Genomic DNA, 16,325 nt, shown 5'->3' on the forward strand with positions numbered 1-16,325 from the left:
GCTATGCTTAGAGTTGAGTCAGGTTTGGTGCATCTGGGTGATGGGCTAGAGTGAAATGATTATGTCGGTAATGTGAGGGGTGTGTTGAACATGATTTGGTAAAGGTATCGATGAGAGGCCATGTAGGAGTACATCGTGGGTTGTTTCATTGAGGCCGTCCCGAAGAACTGAGATTTGTATGTGTGATTTAAGAACCAGCTACTACCATACATTGGGCCCGAAACCAATGGACCTTCTCGGCTTCTTAATCACCGTAGTACTCTGTCCAGGAGTTGCAATTAGTTTCTGGTGTTTGTAGGTTATGTGTCGGCGGCCGTGCTTAACGCTGACCCTAGGGGTGGGCTATGTTGCGGTAGATACACCGTGGCCAGGTATGCCGGGTGCCCGTTTGGCCTCTCGGGACCCTGTTCACATCGTTCGGGGCCGTATGTGGAAACCTCGGCTGGACTCCCTGCGGATGGATCCTGCATAGGCGATAAACCTGGACTAGAGACTTGAGTGTTTAGGTAGGCCATGGCCGACACACTCGTTGGGCTTCCGCTTGAAGGTTGCCGAGTACATGTCGTGTAAACGACAGTAAGTGGTGAGAGCGTGTATGAAGAAGTACACCCCTGCAGGGTTAACATCATCTATTTGAATAGCCGCGTCCACGGTTAAGGACTACTTGGTTGACTATACAGTTCATAGACAAGTTAATGGTTACTACTAAAAGACTCAAGATAAGTGTGAGTATTGAGGATGGCCCTCTCTTAGGATGACGAGGGAGGATCCCTGGTGGAGTATTGTGTTGGTGATTAGTGGACTCGTGTGCGAAAACTATTTTACTAGTGGTGTCTCGTAGGATAGCTTAGCCAAGAGTCAAAGCTGGCTTACTGCAATAACTCCACCACCTTCTTGAGAATGAGCATGTATAGTAGGTTCTGTTGTAAGACTTGCTGAGTACCTTTGTAGTCATGTTTGCTTTAATTACTGTTTTCAGACGACAACACCGGCCCCCCTCCGATGGGTTTTATGTAGACCTCGACGTCAATGAGTAACTTGCCACCCAGGTGGTGATCCTGGCTGTGGAGGGCCCTATGTAGATAGACAGGCTTCGAGAAGCCTTCTTTCTTTCTAGTGTCTATACTCGGACTATTTGCTTCCGCATGTGCTTGTATGCTTGTATGACTTGAGTGTCGGGTCATGTGACCCCTACCTGTATGAACATGTTATGTATGGCTCTCTGGAGCCTTTAAATAAAGTACTTGAGTTGTAGAGTTTTGTTGTGATGCCATGTTGTATTTGCACATATCGAGCATATTGTGTGTATGATTGAAATGCTTGGTATGTGTGGGATCGTACAATCTAGTTGTTTATCCTTGGCAGCCTCTCTTATGGGGAAATCTAGTCTAGTGCTCCTTGAGCCATAGTAGTCCGCTACAGCCCGGTTCACCGGAGTCTTGCTAGCCCAGCACTACTGCTCAGGACACTTGACTGGCCGGCATGTGTTTCACTTCATTACTATGTCTGTCCCTTCGGGGAAATGTCATGTTGTGACTTCCGGAGTCCTGCCAAGCCTGCTATAGCCCGGGCTCCCCAGAGTCCTGTTAGCCCAGTGCTATAGCCCGGATTCACACGCTGATGACCGACATGCTCGATGTAATTCATGTATGCCTGTCTCCATAGGTCTGTGCCGCTTTGGGTTCACGACTAGCCATGTCGGCCCAGGTTCTCTGTCATATGGATGCTAGCGACACTATCATATACATGAGCCAAAAGGCGCAAACGGTCCCGGGCCATGGTAAGGCGACACCCATGGGGATACCGTGCGTGAGGCCGCAATGTGATATGGGGTGTTACCGGCTAGATCAATGTGACTTGGAATTGGGGTCCTGACAGCGTTGACATCAGAGCCGGACTGCTTGTAGGTTCGTTGAGCCAAACTGGTCGATGTCGAGTCTAGAAATGCTTTAGTTATATGTAGGGGAATTGATTGTGGGAGGGAACGTAAGGCTCTTTTACTCCTTTACCTTATGCCCTCTGATCTGAGTCATTCTCTTCTCTTTCTACGTGGGTTAAGGACTAGGCTCTCTTCTTTCTATTAGGTTCACGTGTTACTAATCCGTAGTAGCTTATAGGATTGTTGTTACCAGCCACAGTACAGTTTCTACTACTATTAGTATGTTGCCAGTTGAATCAGAACCTTGATATGATGTTGTTGAGTGGTATTGCAAACTGTTGTGGATGTCTCAAATCTTTTTCTGAGCATTTATAGCTGTTATGCTGTCCGATTTCCCCTAGAAAATTCTAATGCCTTTGCATTATTCTGTGCTTTCAGATGGCCACCCATTCGCAGAACCAAGTGGTTCGTCTGACCCGATGCCTCGATGTGCCCGGCCACACGGCCATGTTGGTTCGAGTGATGGTCGAGTCAAGTTATCGGTGGTATCCGGAATATACCGATGAGGAGCAGTTCAGAGACTTCAACCAGAGCCAGTACCTCTGTACCGTCAGGATATATCCCTCTTATCCTGGAGCCACTGAGCCCCTTCACTGTTCCTATGGACTTGGGGTCACTATTGAGATGTCTGTGCAGGATGCAGCCTATTCAATGATGACTATCATTCGAGCCAGGACTGCCTTGCTTTAGAACATCGATTTTCGTTACATGCCAGCCTCACTTCCTTGAGCACAGGGGTACTATCAGGCTTTGTACTATGACTCTACACATGAGTAGTCACTACTCCGCACCACTGCCGAGATGCTCGAGGATAAGGACCGCGAAAATCGGGCCTTGCGTATGGAGGTTTTCCACACTCATTCTGATCATTGGGCCACTTTGACTCGGTTTGCACCTGCGGTGCAGGCAGGATACATGGACATGAGGGACTTGTACCCTGTACGGTCTGGACTGCCAGATTGTATGGAGTGGCATGATGTAGGAGGCATCACCCCTCCTCGTGGTCCCCGTCCGCCACCACCTGTGGGACCGAGGCCACATCCGAGCCCCTATGGTCCGCAGGCTCCGCATGACCGTCTGTTCCCAGATGATCATGTTCCACTTCCATGCTTTGGTGGTGACTTTTATGAGGATTACTACAGAGCCGTCTGAGCTAGTAGTAGCTTCACTAGTACTGTAATAGTTGTATTCTCCACAGTCTCGCGTGACCGTGGGATACGACTTGGTGTGTATCACGCTCCGGAGGTGTAGAAAAATAATGTATAGGAGCTAGAATGCCTCCGATGAGATGTAATGTCTTTCACCGTAGTTGTAATCTAGCATGGGCTTGTACTAAACTATGTACGGTGTGTATGACCAATGGTATATATATGGCAGTTTCTATATTACCATGTCGTGCAATGAACATCTTAGCATTCCATGTTATCCATTACATTCTGCACTTCCTTGCTAAGTTTGTGCCATCCTTATCTAAACCGTTGTCTTGTTTTCTCCTAGGATGGTCAACACCCGTAGCAACCCCGCTGCCCCAGAGCAGGGGGAAGCCAGTGCAGCTAGGGGTGAAAATCTGCCTCACCCGCCTTCTCTGGCCGAAGTTATGCTGGAGGCGGAAAGAAACAAGTGTGAGTCTAACCGCTTGCTGGAGCGGATTGAGTAGAACACTGCACGCCATCAGCGAAATGACTTGGTGTCAATCAATGACTTAATCAAGTTGTACCCACCAAAGTTTAATCATTCCGTCGAGCCCCTCGATGCGGATGATTGGCTCCGCAGCATCACACACAACCTACGTTCTGCCAACGTAGCCGAAGCTGATAAGGTTACTTATGCTGCCTATCACCTCGAAGGCCCTGCTAGCCTTTGGTGGGAAAACTTTGAGGCTATGCGCCCGGTCGGCCAAATCACTTCTTGGGCTGAATTCAGTGAGGCTTTCCGTGAGCATCACATCCCGGAAGGTCTCATAGATCGCAAGAGGGAGGAGTTCTGCAATTTCACCCAAGGAAGACTGACTGTGGATGCATATAGTCATGAATTTGGGAATTTGGCACGATATGCTCCTGAAGAGGTATCCATCGACGCTAAGAAGCAGGCAAGGTTCCGCAAGGGACTTAGCCCTGAGCTTCGCCGCGATCTTCATCTGCACGAGTGCACCTCCTTTCAGAAGTTGGTCAATAAAGCCATCAGTGCTGAGACAGGCCAGTCTGACTATGACACTTCACGCAAGCACTCTCATGATTTTGGTTCTTCATCCGGCTCTGGATATCAGAAGCGCCGGGTGTGGATTCCAAGCACGGCACTACCACCCAGGTTCTTTCCGAGGCCATCCTTTGAGGCGCCTCTCCCCAACCAGCAGTTTGCACCGTCTAAGCCCTATGGTGGCCCCGCTGCTAATGCTGCTCCACGCCCCAATGTTGTGACATGTTTCAAGTGTGGAGAGTCGGGTCACTACAGTCAAGAGTGTCCCCAGAACAACAACCCCAATCAGTCTGGAAAGTCCGTTGGCCATGGTAAGCCAGCGGGAAAGACATTGTACGCCAAGCCAGCCACCACTGCACATGGCCATGTCAACTATGTCTCAGCATAGGAGGCTCATGAGGATCCTAACGTCGTCCTTGGTATGCTCCTTGTTAATTGCCATCCGGCATCTGTTCTTTTCGATACTGGAGCATCTCATTCATTCATATCTGAGAGCTATGCTCGATTGCATAACACGACATTCTGTGACATGCCCACTACCATGGAAATTCAAACCCCTGGCTCTAGATGGAAAACCTCTAGAGTAAGCCATGGGACTGAAATTTTTGTCGATAGACTCATCTTCCTTGCATCCTTAATAGCTCTCAAGTCCTCGGACATAAACATCATCTTGGGTATGGACTGGATGTCAGCTCATTATGCTAAGATTGATTGTGCCACTAGAACCGTTCAACTTACTCACCCATCGGGCAAGACAGTCAATGTCTTAACTCGAGTGGCCAAGTGCTAGCTTTACTCCATAAATGCCAACCCCCTTCCAGACCTTGAAGATATTCCGGTAGTCCGAGACTTTCCGGATGTCTTTCTAGAAGAACTGCCAGGTGTTCCACCTGACAGGGATGTCGAGTTGTGATAGACCTTGTTCCAGGAACCGTTCCAATTTTAGGAGACCCTATAAGATGGCACCCTTAGAACTAGCCGAGCTTAAGAACCAACTCGATGAGTCCATGAAAAAGGGTTTCATCCGTCCTAGTTCCTCTCCTTGGGCTTGCCCCGTCCTCTTCGTTAAGAAGGATAGGACGGATCGGATGGTTGTACATTACCGACCTGTCAACTTGGTCACTATCAAGAACAAGTATCCGCTCCCCAGGATCAACGATCTGTATGATCAGCTCGCTGGGTCCTCAGTCTTTTCCAAGATGGATTTAAGGTTGGGCTACCATCAAATCAAAATCAGAAATGGGGACATTCCCAAAACGGCCTTTGTTACTCGTTATGGCCAATACGAGTACACCATTATGTCCTTCGGTTTAACCAATGCCCCAGCCACTTTCTCTCGGTTAATGAACTCGGTCTTTATGGAGTATTTGGATAAATTCGTCGTAGTATACCTCGATGACATACTCATCTACTCCAAGAATGAAGAGGAACATGCCGAACATCTAAGGCTGGTATTGACGAAACTTTGAGAGCATCGTCTTTATGCCAAATTCTCCAATTGTGAACTTTGGTTACCAGAAGTCACCTATCTAGGCCATGTAATCTCTAGTAAGGGTATTGCTGTCAATCCCGAGCGAGTTCAAGCCGTCCTTGATTGGACCCCACCTGAGACGGTCAAGCAAGTTCGGAGCTTCCTTGGCTTAGCGAGCTATTGCTGCCTCTTCTTCGAGAATTTCTCCAAGGTTGCTAAACCTCTAACTGAACTCCTCAAGAAAGATAAAAAGTTCGAGTGGACCCCATAGTGCGAGTTCAACTTTCAGGAACTGAAAAGACGCCTGACATCTGCTCCCGTACTGGTACCACCAGATTTCTCCAAGGACTTTATTATCTATTGCGACGCCTCGCGACAAGGACTAGGTTGCATACTCATGCAAGATCGTCAGGTAATTGCCTATGCTTCACGGCAATTACACCCACATGAGGAAAATTATGCCACACATGATCTAGAGCTTGCAGCTATAGTCCATGCACTCAAAACTTGGCGACATTACCTTCTCGGTAATCGTTGCGAGATCTTCACCGATCACCAAAGTTTGAAATATATCTTCACCCAACCGGATTTGAATCTCAGGCAAAGACGTTGGGTCGAGTTCATCTCGGATTACGACTTAGGAATAACTTACACCCCGGGAAAAGCCAATGTCATGGCTGATGCACTAAGTCGTAAATCTTATGATAACAACCTGATGTTACAACAAAGTCAATCACTTCTCCACGAGGAATTTCGTAAGCTTAACCTTCACATTGTTCCTCAAGGATTCCTATCCACCCTGGTGGCGAAACCTACCCTTACGGATCAGATCATCAAGCCACAGAAGGTAGATCCGGGAATATCCCGTATTAAGAGAAACATTAAGAAAGGAGTCGCGAATTGTTTCTCCGTTGATGATCAAGGTGTCGTATACTTTGGAAACTGCTTAGTGGTTCCCAAGGCACGAAACCTGAGGCGGCTGATCCTTAAGGAAGCTCATGAATCCCCTCTCACCATTCATCTCGGTAGTACTAAAATGTATCAACACCTACGCCAGAGGTTTTGGTGGACTAGGATGAAGAGAGAAATTGCTCAATACATTGCTAGTTGCGACGTCTATCGTCGTGTTAAAGCAGAGCATCAACGACCTGCTGGCACCCTTCAACCTTTGGATATTCCTGAGTGGAAATGGGATAAAATCAGTATGGACTTCATTACTGGGTTCCCAGGACCAAGAGAGGTAATAATGCCATCTTCGTCGTGATCGACCGTCTTTCCAAAGTAGCCCATTTCCTACCTATTCGTGAGAGTATCACCGCTAGCCAGCTAGCTGACCTATACATCTCCCGAATAGTGTCCCTTCATGGTGTCCCATTGGAAATTAACTCAGACCGTGGGAGTCTCTTCACCTCTCGATTTTGGGAAAGTTTCCAAAATGCTATGGGAACTCGTCTCTCTTTTAGCACCGCCTTCCACCCTCAATCAAGTGGTCAAGTAGAGCGAGTCAATCAAATTCTGGAAGATATAATCCGAGCTTCTATCATCTCATTCGGAATGGGTTGGGAGAAATGCCTTCCATTCGCGGAGTTTGCTTATAACAATAGTTATCAAGCTAGCTTGGGCAAAGCTCCTTTCGAAGTTCTCTATGGACGAAAATGTCGAACGCATCTTAACTGGTCAGAAACCGGGGAAAGACAACTCTTTGGCCCGGATATGATTCAGGAAGCAGAAGAGCAGGTCCGCGTTATTCGTGAGAAATTGAAAACAGCCCAACCTCGTCAAAAGAGTCAATATGATCGTAAACATAAGCTCATGACCTTTGAAGTCGGCGAGAAGGCTTACCTTCAGGTTACTCAGTTAAAGGGAACCCATCGTTTCGGTATCAAAGGCAAATTGGCTCCTCGTTACATTGGACCCTTTCGCATTCTTGCCAAACGAGGAGAAGTTTCCTACCAATTGGAACTACCTCCGCATCTTTCCAGAGTCCATGATGTCTTCCACGTTTCTCAACTCAGGCGTTGCTTTGCGGATCCTATATGTGGAGTAGACCACGAAACGCTTGATCTACAATATAACCTCTCATATCGAGAATATCCCGTTCGTATCCTTGATCAAGCCGAGTGTACCACTCGACCCCATAACATCAAGTTTCTCAAGGTTCAATGGTCACACCATTTCGAAAAGGAAGCCACTTGGGAAAGGGAGGATCGTCTTCGACTCGAGTACCCCACCTTCTTCCCAATAGATCCTAAATCTCTGGACGAGATTCTTTTGAGTGGGGGTGAGTTGTCACACCCTAGCTAGTTCATGCATTAGAGTGTTTGCATCATGTTTAAATTTCCCAGAAATTTGAAATGGGGATTGAGGGAGTCCTGGATTAGGGGGTGTTCGGATAGCCGGACTATACCTTCAGCCGGACTCCAGGACTATGAAGATACAAGATTGAAGACTTCGTCCCGTGTCCGGATGGGACTTTCCTTGGCGTGGAAGGCAAGCTTGGCGATGCGGATATTCAAGATCTCCTACCATTGTGACCGACTCTGTGTAACCCTAACCCTATCCGGTGTCTATATGAACCGGAGGGTTCTAGTCCGTGAGACAACTTCATGATACAACAATCATACCATAGGCTAGCTTCTAGGGTTTAGCCTCCTTGATCTCGTGGTAGATCTACTCTTGTACTACATATATCATCAATATTAATCAAGCAGGAGTAGGGTTTTACCTCCATCGAGAGGGCCCGAACCTGGGTAAAAACATCGTGTCCCTTGTCTCCTGTTACCATCCGCCTAGACGCGCAGTTCGGGACCCCCTACCGGAGATCTGCCGGTTTTGACACCGACATTGGTGCTTTCATTGAGAGTTCCTCTGTGTCATCGCAATCAGGAAGGATGCCTCTTCCCGTCTTTAAAGATGGCACCGTTGCTAAGGGAGCTTTGGCTATCGGCCAAACTCTCCGGCTTGGCGGTTTTCTTATGACCGCATGTTCGGCTGTTGCGCCGACGATGACCTCTCGGGTCATCAAAAGCAATGTTCACGTCAGCTCGGAACTCGCCGAGCAGTTAGATCCAATGGAGCTCTCTTCCATAAATGATCTCTTGGATCGCATCGCCGCCCTGGGGGTCACTACGGATTACGACCAGGTTGGGCTTAAACCCGATCTAAGAGAAATTAACTCTCCCCGGGCCACCCACCACGTCGTCGTGGTAGAGGTGCAGTGCGACGACCCTTCATCTATTCTAAGGACTAGTTACATCCGAATTCCTGACCCCTCCAAGCCGGATACCCGCGGAGGGGAGGATGTAACTCGAGACCTGAGCTTAAAATCAGGCAACGGGCTAGACTCATTGGACAACATCCAAGAATCCGGACCTTAGAGTTCGGAAGCTCTTCGGCCTCTGAATCTTAGATTGGGCGAGGTTTCAGAATCAACTACTCAACCCTCTACAAAGCATGGAACCGTACTGGAAAGATGGCTTGATGGACCTTGTAAAATTCACAGTACAGAGGACGCCACACCAACTCACAGCCTTAGAGCATGTTGGATACTCCAGCAGGTGGCCAAAATTGGGGAGGACCTCTTAATTTCGGAGGCCATAGAAAACCACCCCGGAGACACCAATACCGTTCTCACAGTCTTTCCGAGACCTTCGCATCAAATAATACGCGAAAAAGAACACTCTGCATGCTTGTCGAAGTATATCAAGTAGCAACACCATGGAGCGACACGGCTATTACCTTCAACACAAGTGATGAACCTAAATTCCGAACAGCCCGAGCACCAGCCGCATTGGTCCTCAATCCGATAGTGGACGGCTTTCGCCTCACCAAGGTACTCATGGATGGAGGCAGCGGATTGAACCTCATTTATGAGGAAACTCTTCAAAAAATGGGACTAGACTAGAGTCGCGTTGAGCGAAGCAGCACAACCTTTAGAGGAATAATCCCCAGTCGGGAAGCACGCTGCACAGGAAAAATCACACTAGATGTAGTGTTCGGCACGCCGGATAATTATAGATCCAAAGAGGTCACATTTCAGGTGGCCCCTTTCAGCAGCGGATATCACGCCCTACTAGGGCGGGAAGCATTTACAATTTTCCAAGCAATACCCATTACGGGTACATGAAGCTCAAGATGCCCGGGACGAACGGTATGATCACTCTAGCTAGTGATCCGGACATAGCACTCCGCACCGAAAACAAGACAGCCTCATTAGCCCTGGAGGCACTATCCGAAGCCTTAGCAGCTGAGGAACTGACTGCGCTGCGCTCCACAGTTAACAGGGATGATGTGATACTCGACAAGAGATCCAAGTCCACATCTTTTAAGCCAGCAGACAAAATAGTCAAGTTCCAGGTCCATCCAACGGACCCCAATAAAACAACATCCATCGGGGCACTGCGAGAATTTCTACGTGAAAATTGGGACATCTTCGCCTGGCACCCTTCAGACATGCCAGGAATCCCACGCAGGCTGGCCGAACACAGCTTAAATATCCTAGAAGGATTCAAACCTGTCAAACAAGCCCTTCGACATTTTTCCGAACCCAAGAGACAGGGTATGGGAGAGGAGCTAGCCAAGCTATTGGAGGCCGGATTCATTAGAGACATAAAACACCCGGACTGGCTAGCAAACTTGGTGATGATACCAAAGAAGGACAAATCCTGGCGCGTGTGTGTCGATTTTAAAGACCTTAACAAGGCTTGCCCAAAGGATCCCTTCCCCCTCCCCTGTATCGATCAAATTATCGATGCCACCGCAGGACACGATTTGTTGTGTTTCCTCGACGCATACTCTGGTTACCATCAAATTAAGATGGCAGAATCAGACCAAGCCGCAACAACATTCATCACACCATACGGCCCATTCTGCTTCAACACAATGCCCTTCGGGCTGAAAAATGCCAGCACAACATATCAGCGCATGATTCAGACATGCCTGGCAAACCAGATCGGCAAGACAATGGAGGCGTACGTGGATGATGTGGTCGTCAAAACAAGACATGTCGAATCTCTAGTAGACGACTTGAGGCTAACATTCGACAACCTCCGAAAATACGACATCAAGCTCAACCCGGAAAAATGAGTCTTCCGCGTTCCAGCCGGAAAGCTTTTGGGCTTCATTATATCCGGTAGAGGAATTGAAGCAAATCCGGCCAAGATCCGAGCTTTGTAGCAACTGGATATCCCAAAGGACCTCAAACAAATACAAAAATTAACCGGATGCGTGGCGGCTCGAAGCCGCTTTATCTCTCGCTTGGGAGAAAAGGCACTGCCCCTTTATCGCCTCCTTCGGCGCACCGAACACTTCGAGTGGATAGATGCTGCCACGGCCGGACTTGATGAAATAAAAGCCATATTGGCAACAAACCCAGTCCTGGCCGCGCCAAACACCGGCGAACCAATGCTATTGTACATTGCAGCAACCCATCAAGTTGTCAGCGCAGTACTCGTCGTCGAGCGGGAAACGGACGGACACAAACTCCCCCTTCAAAGGCCGGTCTACTACGTGTCCACTGTCCTCATTCCATGCAAATCACGGTACCCGCATTATCAAAATATTGCATACGCGGTATTCATGGCATCCCGGAAGCTACGACATTACTTTCAAGAGTGTTCCATAACAGTAGCCTCGGAAGTACCACTCAACGATATTATCAACAACCGCGACGCAACGGGCCGGAGCGCAAAATGGGCCATCGAGCTCCTCCCGTTCGATATAACCTATAAGCCACGGCAAGCTATTAAATCGCAAGTTTTGGCCGACTTCGTCGCAGAATGGACGGAGGCCGAGCTCCCTAAAGAGTACGACACATATTCAAACTGGATCATGATAGAGGCTAAGGTGTCCCGATGTTTCGATGAGATGGTGGCTATCGTTTTCTGTGGGAGACGACCTTGACGATCCGACTATGAACGTGCGAGACGTCGCGCCTTAGCAATCGCTAAACCAACTTCCAAGGGTTATTGACCACGCCGGAGCACGATCAACCTAACCACGAGGGTCTGTTTCCTGCGAGCAAACGAAGAACAAGCAAGAAACTGAGATTGCAATTGGGATATTGCGAATATAAGATGAAAGCTTTATTGATCAAGGTGGGGTTCTGTGACGTCTTGGTCTGGTCGTTGGACACAAACGAAGTACGCGAAGTTGCAGCTATGGCGAACTTTTAATCTAAACAAAACCCAAAGTCTAAACGACGCCCTAAGGGCTGTATATATGGAGGAAGAGGGGGGAATTTCGTGGCCCTTGAGGGTGGGGTCCGAAACCAACCCTAACTCTTGTTTCCCCACACATACGGACTCTAAAAATAGCCTATACTTAAGTATTTCGAAATTACATGGGCCTGGCCCATTAATAAGGTGACGCAGCACCTAGAATAGCCTATGGACGAATATTATGAAGTGGCATCTTGTATATTTCGTCCAAGGCTTCATGCACCCATTATGGTGGCTTCAAAGTCCTGAAATCATCACTTGTAACTCCGTTCTTGTTCCCCTTGTGCATGCCATCAACTCCATGCGTGTTCTTGCTCCAATGTTCATCCTTCTCCAAGCTAGGCCCTTCATTTGTAAGCAAAACAAATGTATCCAATTTAGGCAGCGTCATAATCTCATGAACATTAGAATCATTACCAAGAAACGAAAGTACCTGGTAATTTAATTGGCGTGCGCGAGCTCTAGTAATTGGTCCAGTATATGTAACAGTAGGGGCTGTGGGTGTAACAATGGTATTGATGTCCTCATCATCCTCCCCTTCTTGAAATGAAGTCATCCTCGACGGAAGCGCATCTTCCTCACCCAAATAAGGCTTCAAATCTGCAATGTTAAAAGTGGGACTAACCCCAAAATCTACAGGTAGCTCAAGTTTATATGCATTATCATTTATTTTCTCTAACACCTTAAAAGGACCATCAGCACGTGGCATTAGCTTTGATTTGCGCAGATTAGGAAATCTATCTTTACGCAAATGTAACCAAACAAGATCTCCAGGCGCAAACACAACATGTTTTCTACCCTTATCTCCAGCAAATTTATATTTAGCATTCATACGCTCAATGTTTTCCTTAGTTAACTTATGCATTTTTAAAATCAATTCAGAACGTTCTTTAGCATCAAAATTAACCTTCTTTGAAGATAGAAGAGGCAACAAATCAATAGGTGCACGAGGTAGGAAACCATACACAATTTCAAAAGGGCACATCTTAGTAGTAGAATGAAATGAACGATTATAAGCAAATTCAATATGAGGCAAGCATTCTTCCCACATTTTCTTGTTATTCTTCAAAACAGCCCTAAGCATAGTAGACAATGTTCTATTGACTACTTCAGTTTGTCCATCCGTTTGGGGGTGACAAGTAGTACTAAAAAGCAGCTTAGTCCCCAACTTAGCCCATAAACATCTCCAAAAGTGGCTAAGAAATTTAGTATCACGATCTAAAACAATAGTATTTGGCACACCATGTGAACGAATAATTTCGCGAAAGAACAAATCAGCAACATTAACAACATCATCGCTTTTATGACATGGTATAAAGTGTGCCATTTTCGAGAACCTATCCACGACAACAAATATGCTATCCCTCCCCTTCTTTGTTCGAGGTAAACCTAAAACAAAGTCCATAGATATATCCTCCCAAGGAACACTAGGTACAGGCAAAGGCATATATAAACCATGAGGATTGAGTCGTGACTTAGCTCTTTGACATGTAGTGCAGCGAGCAACAAAACGATCAACATCCCGTCTCATCTTTGGCCAAAAGAAATGTGTAGCAAGTATATCCTCCGTCTTCTTGACGCCAAAGTGTCCCATTAATCCTCCTCCATGCGCCTCCTGCAACAACAAAGGACGAACGGAGCTAGCTGGAATGCATAGCTTGTTAGCACGAAACACAAATCCATCGTTAAGAACGAACTTGTTCCAAGTTCTCCCTTCCTTACAATTCTGCAATACATCTTTAAATTCAGCATCATGAACATATTGATCTTTGATGGTCTCCAAACCAAATATTTTAAAGTCAAGTTGTGAAAGCATAGTATAACGACGAGACAAGGCATCAGCAATAACATTTTCTTTACCCTTCTTGTGTTTAATGACATAAGGGAAAGTCTCAATGAATTCAACCCATTTAGCATGTCTACGGTTCAGTTTCGCTTGACTTTTAATGTGTTTCAAAGATTCATGATCAGAATCTATAACAAATTCCTTGGGCCATAAATAATGTTGCCATGTTTCTAAGGTCCGAACAAGAGCATATAATTCTTTATCATAAGTAGAATAGTTCAGACTAGGCCCACTCAATTTTTTAGAAAAGTATGCAACAGGTTTTCCATCTTGTAATAACACACCTCCTAATCCAATTCCACTCGCATCACATTCAAGCTCAAAAGTCTTATTGAAATTAGGAAGTTGGAGTAAAGGAGCATGTGTCAACTTATCTTTCAATACCGTGAAGGCTTCTTCCTGTGCGGTACCCCAAACAAAAGGCACATCCTTCTTTGTAAGCTCATTGAGAGGTGCAGCAATGGTGCTGAAATCTCTCACAAAACGCCTATAGAAACCAGCGAGGCCAAGGAAACTCCTCACTTGTGTGACCGTTTTGGGCTGCGGCCAACTCTCAATAGCTTCAATCTTGGCTTTATCAACTTGAATTCCCTGTGGAGTAACAACATAGCCAAGAAAAGATACTCGGTCGGTGCAAAAGGTGCACTTTCCAAGGTTTCCAAACAAACATGCATCACGTAGAGCAATAAAAACATCACGTAAATGTTCCAAATGTTCCTCCAAAGATTTGCTATAAATCAATATGTCATCAAAGTAAACTACCACAAATCGTCCAATGAAAGCACGTAAAACTTCGTTCATTAACCTCATGCAAGTACTAGGTGCATTAGTTAACCCAAAAGGCATGACTAACCACTCATATAATCCAAACTTAGTTTTAAATGTTGTTTTCCATTCATCACCCAATTTCATACGAATTTTATGGTATCCACTACGCAAATCAACTTTGGAGAATATTGTAGAGCCACTCAATTCATCAAGCATATCATCTAGCCTAGGAATAGGATGACGATAACGAATAGTAATATTATTAATGCCTCTACAATCAACGCACATACGCGACGTACCATCCTTTTTCGGCACTAAAATGATAGGAACAGCACAAGGACTAAGGGATTCGCGTATATAACCTTTGTCGAGCAGTTCTTGTACTTGACGCATAATCTCCTTCGTCTCCTCTGGATTGGTACGGTATGGTGCATGGTTGGGTAGCGAAGCACCGGGAATTAAGTCAATTTGATGCTCAATCCCTCGAATAGGTGGTAATCCCGGTGGCACGTCTTGTGGAAAGACGTCAGCGAACTCCTGCAAAATGTTAGTGACAGCAGGGGGCAAAGAGGAAGGCACGTCCTCGAATTAAAATAATGCCTCTTTGCACACAAAAGCATAGCAAACAGATTTGCTAAAATCTAGCTCATCAATATCAGATTTGGTGGCAAGTAAACATGCACTTTTCAATTTAATTTCAGAAACAACAGTAGATGGTTTATTATTAGGCTTCATTTGGTGCTCAAATTCTTTTGCCACAATCTGATTTTCACTCTTATTTGTCTCCTATTTTGCTTTATTAGCTCTATTAATATCATCTTTCAAAATGGAATCAGGAGTCATAGGAAGCAAATTTATATTTTTATCGTTATGAACAAGAGTATACTGATTGTTTCTACCATGGTGTACATAATTTTTATCAAATTGCCATGGTCTACCAAGTAATAAGGAATATGCTTGCATAGGTACCACATCACAATCAACATAATCAGCATATATAGAGATACTAAAATGCACACGAACAGTACGTGTTACCTTAACCTTGCCGCTGTTGTTGAACCATTGGATGTAGTAAGGATGTGGATGTGGTCTTGCGGTGAGAGATAGCTTCTCCACCATCTCCATGCTAGCCAAGTTATTGCAGCTCCCTCCATCTATGATCACGCGAATAGAACGTTCCTTCACAACTCCCTTTGTATGGAACAAATTATGCCTCTGAGTTTGCGCAGCTTGTGTAACCTGCACACTCAAAACACGTTGAGCAACTAAACATTCATACCTGTCAGCATCTTCAGGAACCATGTATTGCGTCTCATAATCAGAATCGTCTCCACCGTGTTCTTCACGTGTAATAAGAGCCAAAGTCTCCTCATCATAGTCACTAGCGGACTCATACCCACAATCCTCAGTAACAATCATCACACGCTTAGATGGGCATTCTCTCGCATAATGACCTCCACTCTTGCAACATCGACAAAAAATATCATGTGTTTGCCCTGTTGATGCCATGGATGAAGAAGAGCTCTTTGCAGGCGCAGAAGGTGTGCTCTTGGCAGATAGTGGTGATTGTGCCTGCTTTATTGTATCACGGTTGGAGGTGGCAGCCGACGGAGGCGCCGGTGTAGCAGAACGTGTGGAAGTAGATGATGCATGTGGTGTCCATGATGAAGGTCGACCTGCAGAAAAGTTAGTCCGCGTCAATGCCTGTCGATCCTGCACTTCACATTCAGCTTTACAAGCAAGATGGAATAAACGAGTGATATTAGTATACTCCTTATACTCTAGAATCGTCTGAATCTCTCTATTTAATCCACCCATAAAACATGCAAGCATAGCTTCATTCTCCTCAACAATACCACATCTAATCATGCCAGTTTGTAATTCCTG

This window comes from Triticum dicoccoides, chromosome 2A (genome assembly GCF_002162155.2).
Source record: "Triticum dicoccoides isolate Atlit2015 ecotype Zavitan chromosome 2A, WEW_v2.0, whole genome shotgun sequence".
NCBI lineage: Eukaryota > Viridiplantae > Streptophyta > Magnoliopsida > Poales > Poaceae > Triticum > Triticum dicoccoides.